This window comes from Uloborus diversus, chromosome 3, assembly GCF_026930045.1.
Source record: "Uloborus diversus isolate 005 chromosome 3, Udiv.v.3.1, whole genome shotgun sequence".
Lineage (NCBI taxonomy): Eukaryota > Metazoa > Arthropoda > Arachnida > Araneae > Uloboridae > Uloborus > Uloborus diversus.
In genome coordinates, this window is record NC_072733.1 from 3,632,028 (window position 1) to 3,649,033 (window position 17,006).

Sequence of the window (17,006 nt, forward strand, 5' to 3'; positions counted from 1 at the left end):
TCCAATGTTCCGCTACCCTGCTACAATAATAATTTTTCCTAATATCCAAGTTAGCCTGAGATTTAAATAGCTTAAAACAATGACCCCTTGTTCTGTTTTCAGTGCAATTTGAAAGATTTCGCCAAATAAACAAAAAATACAATAAATTACATTAACAGTAGCTATAAAATGTAAACTAATGATCATGCAACTCTATTGATTATAGCCAAAGTCGCCAAGCCACCACGTTACTGTAATGCAGCCGATCAGTGAGCGAAGCCAACTCCGACCGATTACCAATCTGATCTTTTGAACGAAAACTTTCAAAACTTCATATATTGCCTAATTTGTTCTTTCCACCAAAGATAAAGAGCTTCCACTGCACTGATCTTTTGTGTACAGAATCACCCTGTTGAAATTTATCTGGACGAAAATAAAATTTGTTTCGTCTTTAAATTCCATCATCTTTCCATTTAATAATGTACTGATTAGTTAGATAATCCTTAAAGAATTCTTTATATTGGTACCAAAACTCAGATGGATTTCAGCCGAGAAACAAATGTTGCTAGGTACGGTACTTTCTGATCATTTGCTTAGGAAAACCTGAAGCACCGATCCGGTCACATGGTTAAACTACGAGGACAGAACACACTTTTTGCGTGAACCTTGCAGTACTTTACTTTAAAATATATCAAGGGACGTAAAATCATTGCTTTCAAGAAATGAAGGCTTTACTCTTTCTCTCTACGTTTTATCTATTCGCAATTGACATATCATAGTAGGAAATTTCATTATAAAAAGCAGAGCTGGCTTTCTTATTGTCTTTAGGCAACGGGTTAAATATTTATTTCAGTTCTCGCTCAACAATAGGTTAAAATAAATATTAATCATTTGGGAGATATAGCCATCCAATGTTTAAATTAATTCATTGACAAAAGTGTTTCCGATTCGATCCATCGCGCTTCGAAACCATGCTTGCCACAACTTAATTGCATACAAAAAATTTGATCAAAATCGGTCCAGCCGTTTAAAAGATTTATGGTGACAAACGTAGGCACAGAAGATTTTTGTATAACGTAAAATTGTTGCTTTCAAGAAATGAAGGATTCACTCTCTCTCTCTACGTTTTATCTAATCGCAATTGATATATCACAGTAGGAAATTTCATTATAAAAAGCAGAGCTGGCTTTCTTATTGTCTTTTAGCAACGGGTTAAATATTTATTTCAGTTCTTGCTCAAACAATAGGTTAAAATAAATATTAATCATTTGGGAGATATAGCCATCCAATGTTTAAATTAATTCATTAACAAAAGCGTTTCCGATTCAATCCATCGCGCTTCGAAACCATGCTTACTACAACTTAATTACATACAATAAATTTGATCAAAATCGGTCCAGCCGTTAAAAAGCCTTATGGTGACAAACATACGCACAGAAGATTTTTATATATTAAGATATATATATATATATATATATATATATATATATATATATTCATACATAAACAATCTAAATAAAATTGAAGATGCAAAAAGCAAGAACACCAAAATGAAAAAAGGTGAACCAGGGACCGACACTTTCTCAAGAGGAGGACCGGTCCCTAAGTTCACAAGACCCTTTCAGTATAGCAAGAGGAAAGGTCCCAATAACTTACTACCCTCTCCGAGAGCCTTGGAGGAAAATTGAACAAGAAAACATACCTAAAAAATAATGCTTTCGTTCATTATTTTTCAGGTATGTTTTCTTGTTCAATTTTCCTCCAAGGGCTCTCGGAGAGGGTAGTAAGTTATTGGGACCTTTCCTCTTGCTATACTGAAAGGGTCTTGTGAACTTAGGGACCGGTCCTCTTCTTGAGAAAGTGTCGGTCCCTGGTTCACCTTTTTTCATTTTGGTGTTCTTGCTTTTCGCATCTTCAATTTTATTTAGATTGTTTATTCATGAGTATGTTTGTACTGTTTTTGTTTCTAGCAGCTTTGCGCTGGCATTACAGTACACTTTAGTATTTATTCTTTCATTTTTTTCAATGTCTTTGAATTTATATTTAAAATATGTTCTTAAAATGTATCTCATGTTAAATATGTATATATAGAAATAAATAAATAAATATATATATATATATCTATATATATATATATATATATATATATATATATATTATGCAAGCCAAATACCAAAATATTAAATAATTTATATAAGAAATAATGATGAGAAAAAGGAAAATTGCAAGCAGCTATTTAATAGGAATAGACAAAGTATGAATCCAGAGCTCATCAGCCGTGGAGGATTCAATAAATATGGTCAAAAGACCAAAAAATTTAACTAAAAGAGAGTGTCTAAGCTCCAGTATTTGCAATATAGAGTAACATTGGGCAAAACGCACAACATGTTAAACTATAAACAATAAACAAGAGCTTAAACCTAAAAATAATAGCAGGGGGTTTCGCATCTAATGGCTTTTGGTGTAGTCTTTCCAATATTTTTCACTTTTATTATAATTATTATATATATATATATATATATATATATATATATATATATATATATATATGTATATATATATATATATATGCAAAGTTTTTGTAGTGTGTGTGTTTGTATGAAAAGAAATGTCATGGAGAGGAAAACTGCAGAGGTTTGGCAGCTTGTTCATTGCAAATTATAACTTTCTCTGACGCTTCGAGAAATTAAAACATCCTGAGTATTCCCAGATTTTTTCCAGAAATTAAAATTTTTTGAATATTCCCTGATTTCCAGATTGCGTTACCACCCTGTGTAAACAAAAGGAAATCAACGGGAACAACTCCCAGTCTATTTACAGCTTCCAAATCTGTGGTGTAAGATCAATTTAAACACAACTATGAGTTAAAACATCCACAAGACAATGAGATATTCAAAAACATAAACTTCTGCATTAATACAAGAATTGAGATGAGCTGCAAATCAAAACTATCCCAAAAATAAGGATTGCAAACTGCTTATTAATTGAGTATTCAACAATAAATTTAACTTTTAAGATTTGTGATGTAGCAAATATTTTATGATCATCTTGTATGCATCTGCTACTAGAAAAAGGGAATTCTGTATTTCAATGAAATGCAGGGAAACGTGATGTTACATAAACATTTTGATGTTTACAAACAAAATGTTAACATTAATTAAATTAAATAATGCATGAAAATTAAGCTTACAATCATTTCCTTTAGACTGTAATCTGCAGTCATATAAGTTCAAACAAAGACAATAACAAACACGATGAAAAAATCAATTAAAATTTTAGGATGTAACAAACAAATTGAGCAATCTAAGTCTGAGTATGTTACATTTCCTAAACAAAACAAACGTATGGTATGGTTAAATCCCGACCAACGGGAGACTGGTCGTGTCAGTGATGACCAAGGAGCTAAAAGGAAATCTTCGCTTCCGAAATGTGGCAACAAAATTTCGCTTGCTAGAGGACGCTGCTCGTGCATTGTAGTTTAATTTGACGAGAACGTAGGTGATTTCAGTGTAAATTTGAAAATTTTATTTTCGTCAGGAAAATAGAAAACTGAAAATAAAATCTATGCTTTTGCACACGCTATACATGCTGCAGATTACAAATACAAAAGTGACGACCAGCAATAGGCTCTGGGCCCAGCTAGACTGGTCCTAGTCAATTTACAATCCCCAGTGAAGATCAATGGCCCTCTTAAAACTGTCTACTCCTTTGCTCATTACCACCTCTTCCGGTAAGCTGTTCCAAGGTTCCATTACCCAGCTAAAATAATAATTTTTCCTAATATCCAAGTTAGCCTGAGATTTAAATAGCTTAAAACAATGACCCCTTGTCCTGTTTTCAGTGCTAAACTTCAGCCCCGTAACATCTTTCGTTTTAATAAATTTAAACAGCTGAATCATGTCTCATCGGTCTCTTCTTTGCTCAAGACTGTACATTTTTAGCCTTCTAAGCCTGGAATCATAATCTAAGTGGGAAAGTCCACTTATTAGCCTTGTAGCCCGCCTTTGAACCCTTTCCAATACATTAATGTCTTTCTTAAGATAAGGAGACCAAAACTGAACAGCATACTCCAAATGGGGTCTTACCAAACTTCTATATAAGGGCAGAAGAACTTCTTTAGATTTATTTGAAATATAATGCCTCAGAAAGTAGTTCAAAGCGTATATATGTAGAGAGAAATGCTTTTTTTAATGCATCAACGAAGGACCTGTGTCGTCCGAAACGGGAAGATTGGGCGCCCGGAACATTGGGCACCGAGCACTTTGGGCGCCGAGCGTTTTGGGCGGCGGGAACTTTGGGCACCGGGAACTTTGGGCGCCGACCATTTTGGGCGCCGGGAACTTTGGGCGCCGAGCACTTTGGGCGGCGGGAACTTTGGGCGCCGAGCACTTTGGGCACCGGAAACTTTGGGCGCCGGGAACTTTGGGCGCCGAGCACTTTGGGCGGCGGGACTTTGGGCGCCGAGCACTTTGGGCACCGGAAACTTTGGGCGCCGGGAACTTTGGGCGCCGAGCACTTTAGGCGCCAGGAACTTTGGGCGCCGAGCATATTGTGCCAAGTATTCCCGGGGCCCAAAATGTTCGGTGCCCAATGTTCCCGGCGGCGAATTTTGAAACGCTTTCAATGCTTGCGTTCGACGAGCTCAACCGGTAGTTACCGGTTAACCGATAACTAGACATCTGTGCTTCAATCAACTAATCAACAGATTAATACGGTAACCGGTTGATGATAGAACGCAGCGATTAGTAACCGGTTAGTCAGTGGTCGACCGGTTAGGATCGTCCAACAAAACCAATTACAGTACATTGGCGAAACGAGAAATAAAAACGAGCGCGTTCTATTAAACAGCATGGTATCCTGGATACATTAAAGGAACCCCGAGTAAAATGTAAACAGAGCCGCCCCTTTAAATTGTGAGGTAGAAAGTGCAAGGCGAAATATTGCTGTTTAAGTGTTAGTTCGTTTTAATTTCACGATTTACTGTTTTTTGTGTTGTGAAATATTTCCGTTTTCGTAGGGTTTTTCTTCTGAATCTTAATTTACGTCTGTATTGTTGTTATGTTTGGAAAATTCTGCTCACTGTAAACATTCGCAATAAACTCACGTTGAAAGAGACGCAGAACAGATTTTAACATGATACATGCTGCTTCAAAATGAGTTTCTTTGATTTTTTTTTATATTCTTGAGAATAGTAACTGAAATACGATCTGAGTATATGTACGATCTGAGTATGACTCTTATGTTGTTGATGTTTTAATTTATTGGTTTTCTCTGAACAATGTTCAAGATTTTGGTTAGTTCATCAATTTTTTTAACGATAATGATAAAAATGTCGTGAGAAAAATCTAAAAAATACTACCATTTAATGATCTAAGAAATACATTTTATCTCAGGAAAGAATATAATCCTTTTCATTTAATTTGTAATTTCACCTTCATCTGTCTCAGTTTTTTTTTATATAAAAAAAAATAATAAAAAGGGGAAGGGATGGGTGGGAAGATATTGAGTCACTGCTCCTGTGCTTTGTGGGGCTCGTAAAAATTTGAGCGACCAGTGTCAGGCAGGTACCACGGTACTTGGAAATTTCTCACAGTCACACCAGCATGCTCAGTTTTTAGAATGAAGCTAAACTAATCATTCCCTGCCCATTAAGCACATGTCACGATAACAAAAAGAGCAACTCTAAAAAGCATTTGATCTTATTTGTCATTTAAATTTTTAACAACGAGCGTACATTTTAAACACAGGGATATAATATCGTCAGCCTCTGTGAGTCCGGGCCCCTATGCATTTGCCTCCTCTGCCCCCCTTGTCGTCGACTCTGCCAATGAATGATGAAATAAAAATATTTACGAAAAATGTCATGTTATTTAACAAGAAAAATAGTGTTTAATAACAAATATTTTTATTAAAATGAAATGTAAACTAAAGAAAGCAAACATTTAAGCAGTAAGAGACGCACCTAAACAGGTGCAAAAGAATTTACCATAGCTATTCAATAAATAAAAATTAAACTTACTTTTCTAAAAGGAACCTAAAAAATGTATTTAAAAAAATTATGAACAAATCGCAGCAACAATGATTGCTTCTGAATTTATTACTTTATTGACAAATAATTAAATGGATTAATAATAACCTACCATGAATAACAAGCACATAATATATGCATAACACTTTTTTTTTGAAAGAAGGTTACTTTCCGTATTTTTTTTCCCGTGCAGTGGTTTGCTTTCTGATTGGAATTGAATGGGGAAATTTACTTTTGTTTTGTTGCAAAATAAACTTCGAATTATCCGGCATGCCGGAAAATTCGAATTTTCTGGCATGCTGATCAACCTTGCTTTTTTCCTGCATGCCAGATAATGCGGGGTAATACGGTAATTATACAACCATTGCATACTCCCCCCCCCCTCATTTCCTTTAAAAAATTTAAATGACACGTTTGGCTACCACCAACTACTCGCAATCAGTAGTCATTGGCCCCGGGAACTGTAAGCTGTTCCATTTCGATTGTTTCATGCTCCGAGCTTGTGTCGCTCCTTAACTGTACTAAATCATTATAGTCTAATAGGTGTGAGTTCATTTGTATGCTAATGATAATAATATATTCAGAGCTCTAAAAGAAAATTTTTTTTGGCCTTGTTAATCTTGCCTGAATGAACTGATAATTGATAACAATTTGCAGATTGCGCCAAAATCTTAATTATATTAAAATGTTCCCTACTAGGGGCTAATGGACCTATTGGCCCATGGGTCTGTGCACCTTGATTTTAAAAACAAATATGCGTTCAAAGTGCAGCCCTACTCAAAGGAGTTTACAGCAAATATTGTATAATTGACTTTGAATTCATAGCACCTGTGATAGTTAACAGTGGCGCCGACTCCATGGGGCCTGAGGGGGCCCGAGCCCCCTCAAAAAAAATTTTGAGGGGGCAGAGGCCCCCCAATAATTAAAGAAAATTATTTGCTATTTAATGCTCTCTAAACTCAAATTTGCCTTAGTATTTTTGTATTTTTCTTGTTTGAAGATAGTTACCTTGTAAAATACATTCCGTAATGAGTTAAAACAAATAATTTTTACGGTAAAAAGCAGGTTAACTGAAAACGAGTGGTGTGGATAATAATAGTGTTATGGTGCTGCGAGCACTTAGAATTTGTCCCAGTGTGCAAACCTGGGGATAAAGTATGTCCGATCAACAATGCGGCAGAAGCTATTGAACAACTTGACGGTTCTTCATAACCACCGAGATACTTTGGATGAATTGCATATTCGACCAGTCGTCGACTTCAAATTCAGTAATCTAGTCAGGCGGTCGACATTTGCACCTTTCTAAAGACAGCCCTAACATTGGTGTTTATAGCAATTTTAAAAATCTTGGTAAAATAGAGAATTAACTACAAACATAATGTTAGATTTAAAATTTCGAAATATTAGTACTATTTTATTACTGTATTACTATAGTACTGCATTAGTTATTTTCAAATACTGAAATATTTTTAGGGTATAAGATCCTATAAAAACCGGTTATTTATATACTATATTAAGTTTATTAACTAATATTAAACAAATTAACTTTGGGATATTATTTTTACTTAATGAACTCTGAGTCTTATTCAAAGCAAGTTTAAATTAGCTATTTCACTTATTGATCAAAGTGCGACAGCAATATTTTATGAATTAGTTTTTAATGATAGTTTAAGATATATTTAAATATAATTTCAATCTTTTTACAGATATATATTCACTGTTCTGTAATAGTCTAAAAACAAAATTATTATACTATATATTAAATTAACTTTTTACGAAAATACCATACAAGTGGGGTTTTTTTTCTTTTGCGTTTTTCAATCCCAAAACATGTGTCGAGTTAGCGAGAGTAGAGTTTTCGGGATTCTAATGTTGATAATATATTGCTCTAAAACGCTTAAAAAACTGTAAAACTTACTTTTTCCATCTCCAATTTAGAAAATTTCCCGGGGTTAGACCTGCGGTATGTCCCCCACCCAACCAATATTTTTTGTGGGTAGCCACCACTGGGATGCAAGTCAAATGCCCAACTTCATATCAATGTCTAGCCACGGCACTGCACGAGGACTTCCCGAAAATAGAACTGTAAAAATGTCTCTCACTGAAGACAAGTGACATGATCTAATTGAACCAGAAAATTTGTGTACCAATTTAGATTGACTTTGAAAACGTCCTGCCACGTATTGTTTGTTTGTATACATCAGAAAATATGTAAATTGGCATTTTCAAGGTTCAAAAATCTGAACTTCTACTTTTTTTGGAAAAGGGGCGGGGGGGGGGGGGGGGGGGGGGGTCCGTGGGATTACATAACCCCTGGATCACCGGTGACATTTAGCCCCCCCAATAATTTTTGCAAGTCGGCGCCCCTGATAGTTAAGTTAGAGGAGTGAGGGGAGCCAAAGTGAGTGCCCTTGGCTAGTCATTCTTGCACCCTTTGAACTTCTCCGCTTCCGTTTTTTTCCCTTACATTCATGGCGTGTGAAGCAATTCGGAAAACTTGAAGAAGGGGTTGCTATTCATATTGTATTGTAATCAACTCTGAATTTGGAACACTTCAGAAGTGATTGGTACTTGGGAGGAAAGGGGGGGGAGGCTCTTGAGCCAAAGTAAGCACCCTACGACTTGTGAGCCACCCATGTTTTCTTTCTTAGGTTCAAAGCAATCCATATAAGTTTGCAGAAGGAGCTTGCAGTTAATTTTTCTTGCATTATAATTAATTTTAAATTCATGGCACTGTGGAAGTGGAAGGAAAGTTGGGGGAAGGGCCAGATCTGAAGCCTAAGTGAGAGCAAGATATGGCACGCTTCTCCATGACATTCAATCGTCTTTTCAACTTCATACTTTGTGCAGAATAGGGAGCTGAATAAGATTCAGAGCAAAGGGTTGTGAGAGCCCATGGTGCGCCTATACCAATCCTTACGCCCTTATGAATGAAGAACCTTTCAAACAGAAGACATTTTGTCAAAAACTTATTCTTTTCAAAGTCAAAGAGTCGGAGTCATTTTCCCTCCAATTCCTCAGCCCTGGTTACCACCTGCTTTCTCGACACTAGCCGGCTTATTAGTAATGGCAGGTTAAATCAATTAAATTATCTGTCTCATTGGTAAACTTGCTGCTCGTAAGTGTATTTCATTTATTGCTTCGAAATAAAAACTTTTTGCAATTGCTAATTAACAGTGAAATGAGAATCAAACAGATGAAAATGATATGGCATCAAGAAAAATTGGGAAAACTACAGGACTGGCACGCATACTTTTCAAGATTCAATACAGGAACTTAACATTTTGTTTGATTTCTGCTTCCAATTTGAAAGTTAATGATGATTATGAGCAAGATTTGAAGAAAAACATTTTTTTACACATTTGCCAATTATGCACTGTATGACATCCGGAGACTGCAATTTCATCCTTGTTATGGACTCATCAGTCTGGAATGGTCAATCACCAAGCTGAAGGCAGACGTCATGTCATTGAAGCTAAGAGTGCCAACAAACCCGTAACTAAATTTAATTGAACAAATCACAAGGGTTCACAGCAGTGATGTGCTTCAACTAATCAATCGAAGGCAATGCATGGGTATAAAGCATAAAGTTATCGCCCTTAAGACTGGGCTAGGGCAGAACTACATGCAATATACTGACATCCCAGTCATGATATCCAGAGACTGCAGTTTCATCCTTGTTATGGGCTCATCAGTCTTAAATAGTCAAGAACCGAGCTCGAGGCAGATACGAGACGCATTCAGCTTCAATGAGATGATTTCCGTATGTTGCCTGTAGTTCTACCTTAGCCCTGACTAAAAGGTGGTAAACTGCTTTATACCCATGTTCTGCTTTCAATTGACGAGTTGAAAACTGCACCATTGCTGGGGACTCTCGCTGGTGTGTTAAATTAAATTTTGCTACCATTCTGTTGGCACTCTAAAAATCAACGAGAGGATATCTGCCTCCAGCTTAGTTATAGGCTGTTCCAGACTGATGAGTCCATAACAATGACGAATCTGCAGTCTCTGGATGTCATAACCAGGCTGTCGGTATATTGCATGTCTACCTTGGTCTTGGATAACTTGCTGCTGAATATGATTGTTCCATGCATGTTTTTCTACAACAATGTAATTGTCTTTAAAAGTTGTGCTGTAATTAAAGTCACTGAAATCAAGTACTTTTTGAATACATCTGTACATTAAAAACTTTTCAAAAACTAATCAAAAAGTATGGCAAAAATCAAATCATCTTAGGATCCTTACTTTGCTTCATTAGTTTTTTGAAATGAAAATTTGGACACTTTAACCACTTTAATTTGGTTTTAAAAAAGTGTTTCATTATCTACATAGTTTAAAATTAATATGAAGTGCTGATGTTCAATATTTTTCACGGATCATTCTTTTTGGAACACCCTGCATTATGGTTAATTAATTTTGTTTATTTAAGGGTGTATTCAGGGGGCTTGTCATTGTTCCCCTCCAGCTTTTAGAAGCAACGTATTTTGAATTTTTTTTCTCTATGAAATGCAATGGTATGTGCCATCCCTCCTGGAGGAACCTTTCCTTTCTAAATTCTCACTGAGGGTTCTGTTAAGGGTCATATCTAAGGGGTGGGTTTTTAGTGTTTAAACCCACTCAGAAATTTTTCGAAGACTATTCCAAAACTTGCTTTATTACATTTTTTCTTTTCTTTTTTTTTTTTTTTTTTTTTTTGCGGAAAAATTAAACTACAGTAAACTCTCTATTATCCGCGAGTCATTTAACAAACAGGAACATGTGCTTTTTGCAGTAAGAAGCAGAAACAACAATGACTGTTTTTTGTCTAAAAATTGTAAATAAACTCATTTATTTTTGTTTCATTTATTTATTGTACTGTCTGAACCATCACGAGAAACGCCACTGCCGAAATGTCTGCGCCTGTCTACTGCTATAGCAACGAGGGGAGCTTATGTTAAGGGAAGCTTAACCCAAGGGAAGCTTAATGTTGGGGAAAACCCGTATGACTGCATAAATGCGAGCAGACGAGAGGCGAAATGGAAAGCCTTCCTGCTAACCCTTACAGAAAATGAAGTAAGTCCGTTTCTACGGCAGTAGATGAGCTCAGACTTGACAGTGGGAGCTTTTCTCATGAAAGACAGACAGTACTTCCTTTATAGTACATACACTTGTTCTTTATTTATGTAAGTTCCGTTGTACAAAAATACAAAACTTTTTTAATTTACTGTATAAATTTTCAGTTTGAAGAAAGTATTAACGCATCAATGCAACTATATTTTTGTGGGAGGACAATTTTTACCTTATTGTCCCTCATTTTAGCCTTCTTGGGGTTTATCCGCAATTTTTATTATCTGCGGTACTTGTGACTTCCAACCCGCTGATAATCGGAAGTTTACTGTATCATATGTTAAACGCTGTATTATTTTTGAAGAATCGTACCACCTCTGTGCTTTAACTGCAGTATTTATTTTTATTGTAGTTATTGCGAACATCATTTGTTTCAAAACAATACAGAGTTCCCTACAAAGGTTAAATACCTATCACATACAAAACATCTTTTTTTTTTTTTTTAATTTGAAAGTACCAAACTTTTGTAAAACATTTTAAAGGTGTCAAAAAATATTAATTTAATAGGTGCGTATATTTGAATGTGCATGCATGAGTTACATTCATCTATTCTTTTGATAAATTCTTTTGATCTTTATTTTGATCCTGGGGTTTAGTACCAATTGGATTTTTTTTAAATTTAATTAATGTCATTTTTTACATTTGCTCATGAGGAGGAGCGCTTAAAGCGCAACTTTCTCAATTAAATTAACTATCATTAAAATATATGAATGATATAGAATTTTATTCATTATTTAGATTTCACTAGATATACATTTGACAAAACTTTTCCCAAAACAAAGGTCTCATTAGAACACACAGGGCCGGATTTGGAAGTGTGGAGGCCTCGGGGCAACGAAAGAGTGGAGGCCCCTAATCAGGGTTCAAAAAGATCATATTTTCGAAAATATCCGATATTTTGATATATATGTATATATCCGATATTTTCGATTTAAAAAATTTCTATTCAAGTCATTTCGTCAAATATTTTTTTAATTTTTGAGCTCAAGAAGCTAAAAGTTGTAAGGATGATCCGCAAAGTTAACCATTTTCGTTTTTTTTTTTTTTAACTTACTTTATTTCTCTTTAAACTCATAGGTACAAATTACAAATTTAATGAATAAAAAAAATATATTGCCACTGAAATGCTCGATCAAATAAAAAATTGATAGTAAATGGATACTTGTAATCGGGGCTTTCTGATATATCGATAATAATATAATTTTTGTGCAAGCATTCTTTGTAAAAATACAAAAAAAAAAAAAAAAAAAAACATGTCTGGGAGAAAAAACGTAAAATTTGTGACCCGTGAAAGTTAGGATTCTTTGTAAAAATTTTATTGTGGGGACCCCTTTGTTGTGGACGAACCGGGGCAGTAGCCCCGACTCCCCTCCCTTAAATCCGACTTTGAGAACACACTTTTGCAAAAGAAATGACTTTTTTATGGAGAGTTTGCAAAAGGGAAGTGTTCTTGATGCTGTATTACCCTGGGTTACATCCATGGCGGTTTCAACTTAACAAAAGACCATTAACTTTCCCTTTTCAATGAACTCCCGAAGGAGAAGTATCTGAAAATTTTTAATGTTTTTGTGCAATTTTGTCGCCTGTTATAGATTAGCTTTAATTTACAAGCTCGCTTATTTGTTTCAAGCTGAAAAAAAGTGCAAAAAAACGTCTTATTCCAACATTTCCCTATTGTTAATATTGAATATAAAACAAGTTGCTTCAAATATCTAGAAAATACTTTCTGCAGAAACTGCCATTTACCTGCCCACTGCAGTATAAATGTTTGAAGGCGCACTGAATTTTACTAGTGCCAAACTCGTCAGTAAAAACTTGAAATTGAAACAACAATCAATCAATAAATTTTTAGAAATATCTTGTTTTTTTTTAAATGTTTTTTTATTTTTGAAAGGGGACACATCTGCTCTTTCTCGATACCATCTGGATGTGTCCAAGTCTTTATGCACGATATTTAGTATTATGTAGCAAAATTCTGAAAAGAGGCCTAAATTTTATGCATATAAGGATAACATTAGAAACACTATCACTTCACTACTATCCTTGATTACAAAAGCTTAAGTTTGTCGAAAACCAGTCCAATTTTATTTATTAAATTTATATAGATCTTGCATATTTATATTATGATGGCATTGAAACTTCATTGACATGACAGGCCTTTGTGAGCCAAAAAATCTTTTTTGTACAAAAATATTCTTGGTTTCGTATGTCGTGTGGAAAAAGTGTATATTTTAAATCTTTTTTCATTGTCTGCTGAGTATTTTCTTAGAATTCAATTGAACTTTTTAAACCTCTTGTAAGCTTAAATAAAAAAATAGTGCACATTGTTTTTTACCCTTTTTTATGAAGTAATGAACTGAAGTTGAAAATTTTGACAACTCATTATGCCTTTTTTCAAAATTAATAAATTTGATTCAATTATAATTAGGTTGCCAATGATATAAAATTTTTAAAATTATGAAATAAGAAACAGATTTCGATTTGAATGGCATTAATTTTTACTATTTAAATTCAGGGACCTTTGGGAGTCACTGTAGAACCCTTGTCAGCTAGGGGTTGCCAGCCCTCCATAAACATATCACTTAGATTCCAAGCTTGGCCCACTATAGTTGGGGCAAACCTAACGTGGGAATATTGTGAAGGCTACGCAAATCCTAATCACAGCATTACAAAGCTCCTAGGTTAGGTTTACCCCATGCAGACATGGCCTCTTGTTGACCCTGTCGAAATTTAAACTTCCTATAAGCAGTCCTGTCATTTAGGAGGGTCAATTGCCTCACACTTAGCTTTGAGAAAATAATGTTACATATAAGGGGTTATAATTTTTGCAATAAAATTTGCATTGAGTAAACACCCTCCCCCACCCCTCAAACCCTGGAAAAATTCGAAATGGCAAGCCTGCTTATACGAAGTGTTAGAAGTTTAGGAAATCTAAGAAATTAAGAATTTCTGTACTTATTCACGTCTTGAACAAACCAATGTGATTTTAGCCAGTTGTAATAATTACTGTGAATAAGAAAAATTACCTTTTCACATTATAGGTAGTTCAAGTATTTGGTAAATATTCACTTCAAACTACTTCAGAGTTAACAGAAGATCAGTTTTCAGTGGCTGATTTATGGGCTTAAGGGGCCAGTTGAAATACATTTTCGGGGACCCCTTTGTTTATAATTATCATCATAATTGGTTGGATAGCCCATTGTGAGCCTTGGCCTTCTTCAAGAGATCCCGCCAGGAAGCTCTTCTCTTTGTCGTTGACCTCCAGTTTTTGATTTTAATGAAATCAAAATCAGTGTCCACACAGTTGACCCATCTTGTTTTTGTCTACCCCTTGGTCGCTGTCCAAAAGGGACTGCATTGAAGATCGTCAACGAAGCTCTATCATTTTCCATTCTCAAGAGATGACCAGCTAATCTCATTGTTTAGTTTGGAAAATTTCAAAATATTGATATCTCTAAAAAGTTTATTAAGTCTTTGTCTATCATAGAACTAAGTTAAAAAGTAAAATTTAAAAAAAAAGGCTGCAATTTTGAATCATCTTTATAGCCTTATGGTCCTGGGAGCCCCTTACAATTTTGAAACATGGTAGATCTGCTACTGCATCTTTCAAAAAAATTTTTTCTTATTCGTCTTGATGCTGTCCTAGATATTCTGGTCTACATTCGGCTTTTTTAAATGCAAAACCGAAATACATCTTAGCTTCAGAACAACAGTAAGATATCTAATCCCAGATATAACACTAAGATATTTTACTGTTGCTTTGAGGGGACAATATAGGGGGGTTTTTTTTTTAAAGAAACACAACCGAGATTTTATTAGTATTTAAAATAAATTGATAGGATATTCCGTTATCATGCTTTATTTTCAACTTTAACTTTCTAATAACCAGTAGGATTGATGGAAAGGTAGGAAAAATTCTTAAAATTTTTTGACTGTTCCACAACCCAACTAGTTTTTAACTCATAAGTAAAATACATTTTCATATTTTTCGGAAAACATAAAAGGAATATCGTCTGCAATTTGAATTATGCACAACTTCAACACACAGGAGAATCAAACTGAAGTATATTTACGAATTAAAATACATTGAATCAATACTGAACTAAAAGAAATGTCAAACATATCCCAAAAAATCCATATATTTTTTACATTATATTAGTCAACAATATAACAACTTTTTAGTACGGCTAACAAAATTCGTGGTTGTTTCACAAAATAAGATTGTATGTGACAAAACATAAGTTTCAAGGATTTTTCAAATTAATTGTGCAAAATATAAATATAATACGAGTTAAAATGAAAGCCATAACGTATGAAGATGAAGCCAAGCTTTCACGACTGCACACGGAGCATTTGTAAACAAAATTTATAAGTGTCAGTACAAAATTTAACTAACTCCACGACTTGCAACACTTAAAAATTTGATTCATCTTGTGTTCAAATAATTGTTTAATTGGACCAAGAATATCGTTCAGAGATTAAAAAATACAAAACTTTATGATAATGACAATCGTGACTATTATAATGAACTTTGTTTTAAAACACAGGTTGCAAGCAGCGGCCTTGCGCAGAGCATAAGCAGCATTGCGCTCCGCAAAGAACAACACTGCGAAATTCTCGCCAACCATTTTTGGTAGTTTTCGAATTTCGCCAATGCACTGTAACTGAGGGTTTCAAAATTCGCTTCCTGGTGCCCAAAGTGCTCGACGCCCAAAGTGCTCGGCGCCCAAAGTGCTCAGTGCCCAAAGATCTCGGCGCCCAAAACGCTCGGCGCCCAAAGTTCCCAGCGCCCAAAATGCTCGGCGCCAAAAGTTCCCGGCGCCCAAAGTGCTCGGCGCCTAAAGTTCCCGGTGCCCAAATACTCGGCGCCCCAATATGCGGCGCCCAATCTTCCTAGACCGTCGAACGCAAGCATTGACAGCGTTTCAAAATTTGCGGCCGGGAACATATTGGGCGCCGAGCATTTAGGGCCCCGGGAATATTGGGCACAATATGCTCATCGCCCAAAGTTCCCGGCGCCCAAAATGCTCGGCGCCCAAAGTTCCCGGCGCCCAAAATGCTCGACGCCCAAAGTTCCCGGCGCCCTATCTTCCTTGACCGGGTTTCCTTATTGTCCGATTTTGGTTACTTTCCGTTCCCAATTAACCAGTTTTTCACCAACCGATAATCCATCAAACGCTTTTAGTTACTCACGCGGTTGCTTGCGCAGACGAATAATGCGCAGGTAAAAAAAAAAACTTACTGTTGGTTAAAAAAATTTCCTGCGATAAATCGGTTACTCTATTCGAACATTCCCAGCGACTTCGAAATTCATCTTTCATGGAGTGCGTTCATAAGAGAGTGACAAAACGCGGAACAACCATACAGCTATCTTGAGAGGATGAGACACAAACGTCGCCTACAATGATTTCACACAATACTAGTAGGCAGTCCCCCCCATACCCAAGGAGAAGAAAATACACAGATGTATCAAAATGAAAACAATTGCAGTCCATGATTCACATCTTGTGTAGTTGAAATGTTACTTCAATTAAAACGCGGCGAATACAGGGCCCGACTAAGATAATGGGAGACCCTAAGCCATACAGTCTTTCAGGGGCCCCTGTAGTCAAACATTACAATTTTAGCCGCATTAGATTATTGAACTAAAACAATTTAACGAAGCCGTCACTTCATTCTGCTTTAACTTTCATGTATCACGTGATTTGATTTGCGAGCTCCAACGTTGCCAATGCATGGTTTATTAATTTTAATTGCTTATGATTTTTAATGTACTGTAATGTAAAAAAAAAACTGTCGTCTGCTGCGGAGTTTTTTCCCCCTCAAATTTCAAATCACAAAAACAAAATTTATGAGACATTTTTTATAAGGGTTCGACTGCAAGTGTGTGAGT

At 35.5% G+C, this 17,006-nt stretch overlaps 1 protein-coding gene across 1 annotated transcript in view; it reads right to left on the reverse strand.

Moving 5' to 3' along the window:
- LOC129218146 (protein PALS2-like) overlaps nt 1–3,328 on the reverse strand; it is a 188,473-nt gene extending 185,145 nt beyond the window's left edge. Inside the window, exon 1 of the mRNA XM_054852361.1 lies at nt 3,170–3,328. The gene's annotated coding sequence lies outside the window, so the exon portion shown is untranslated. The remainder of the gene's footprint in view (nt 1–3,169) is intronic.
- Between the last annotated feature and the right edge of the window lie 13,678 nt (nt 3,329–17,006).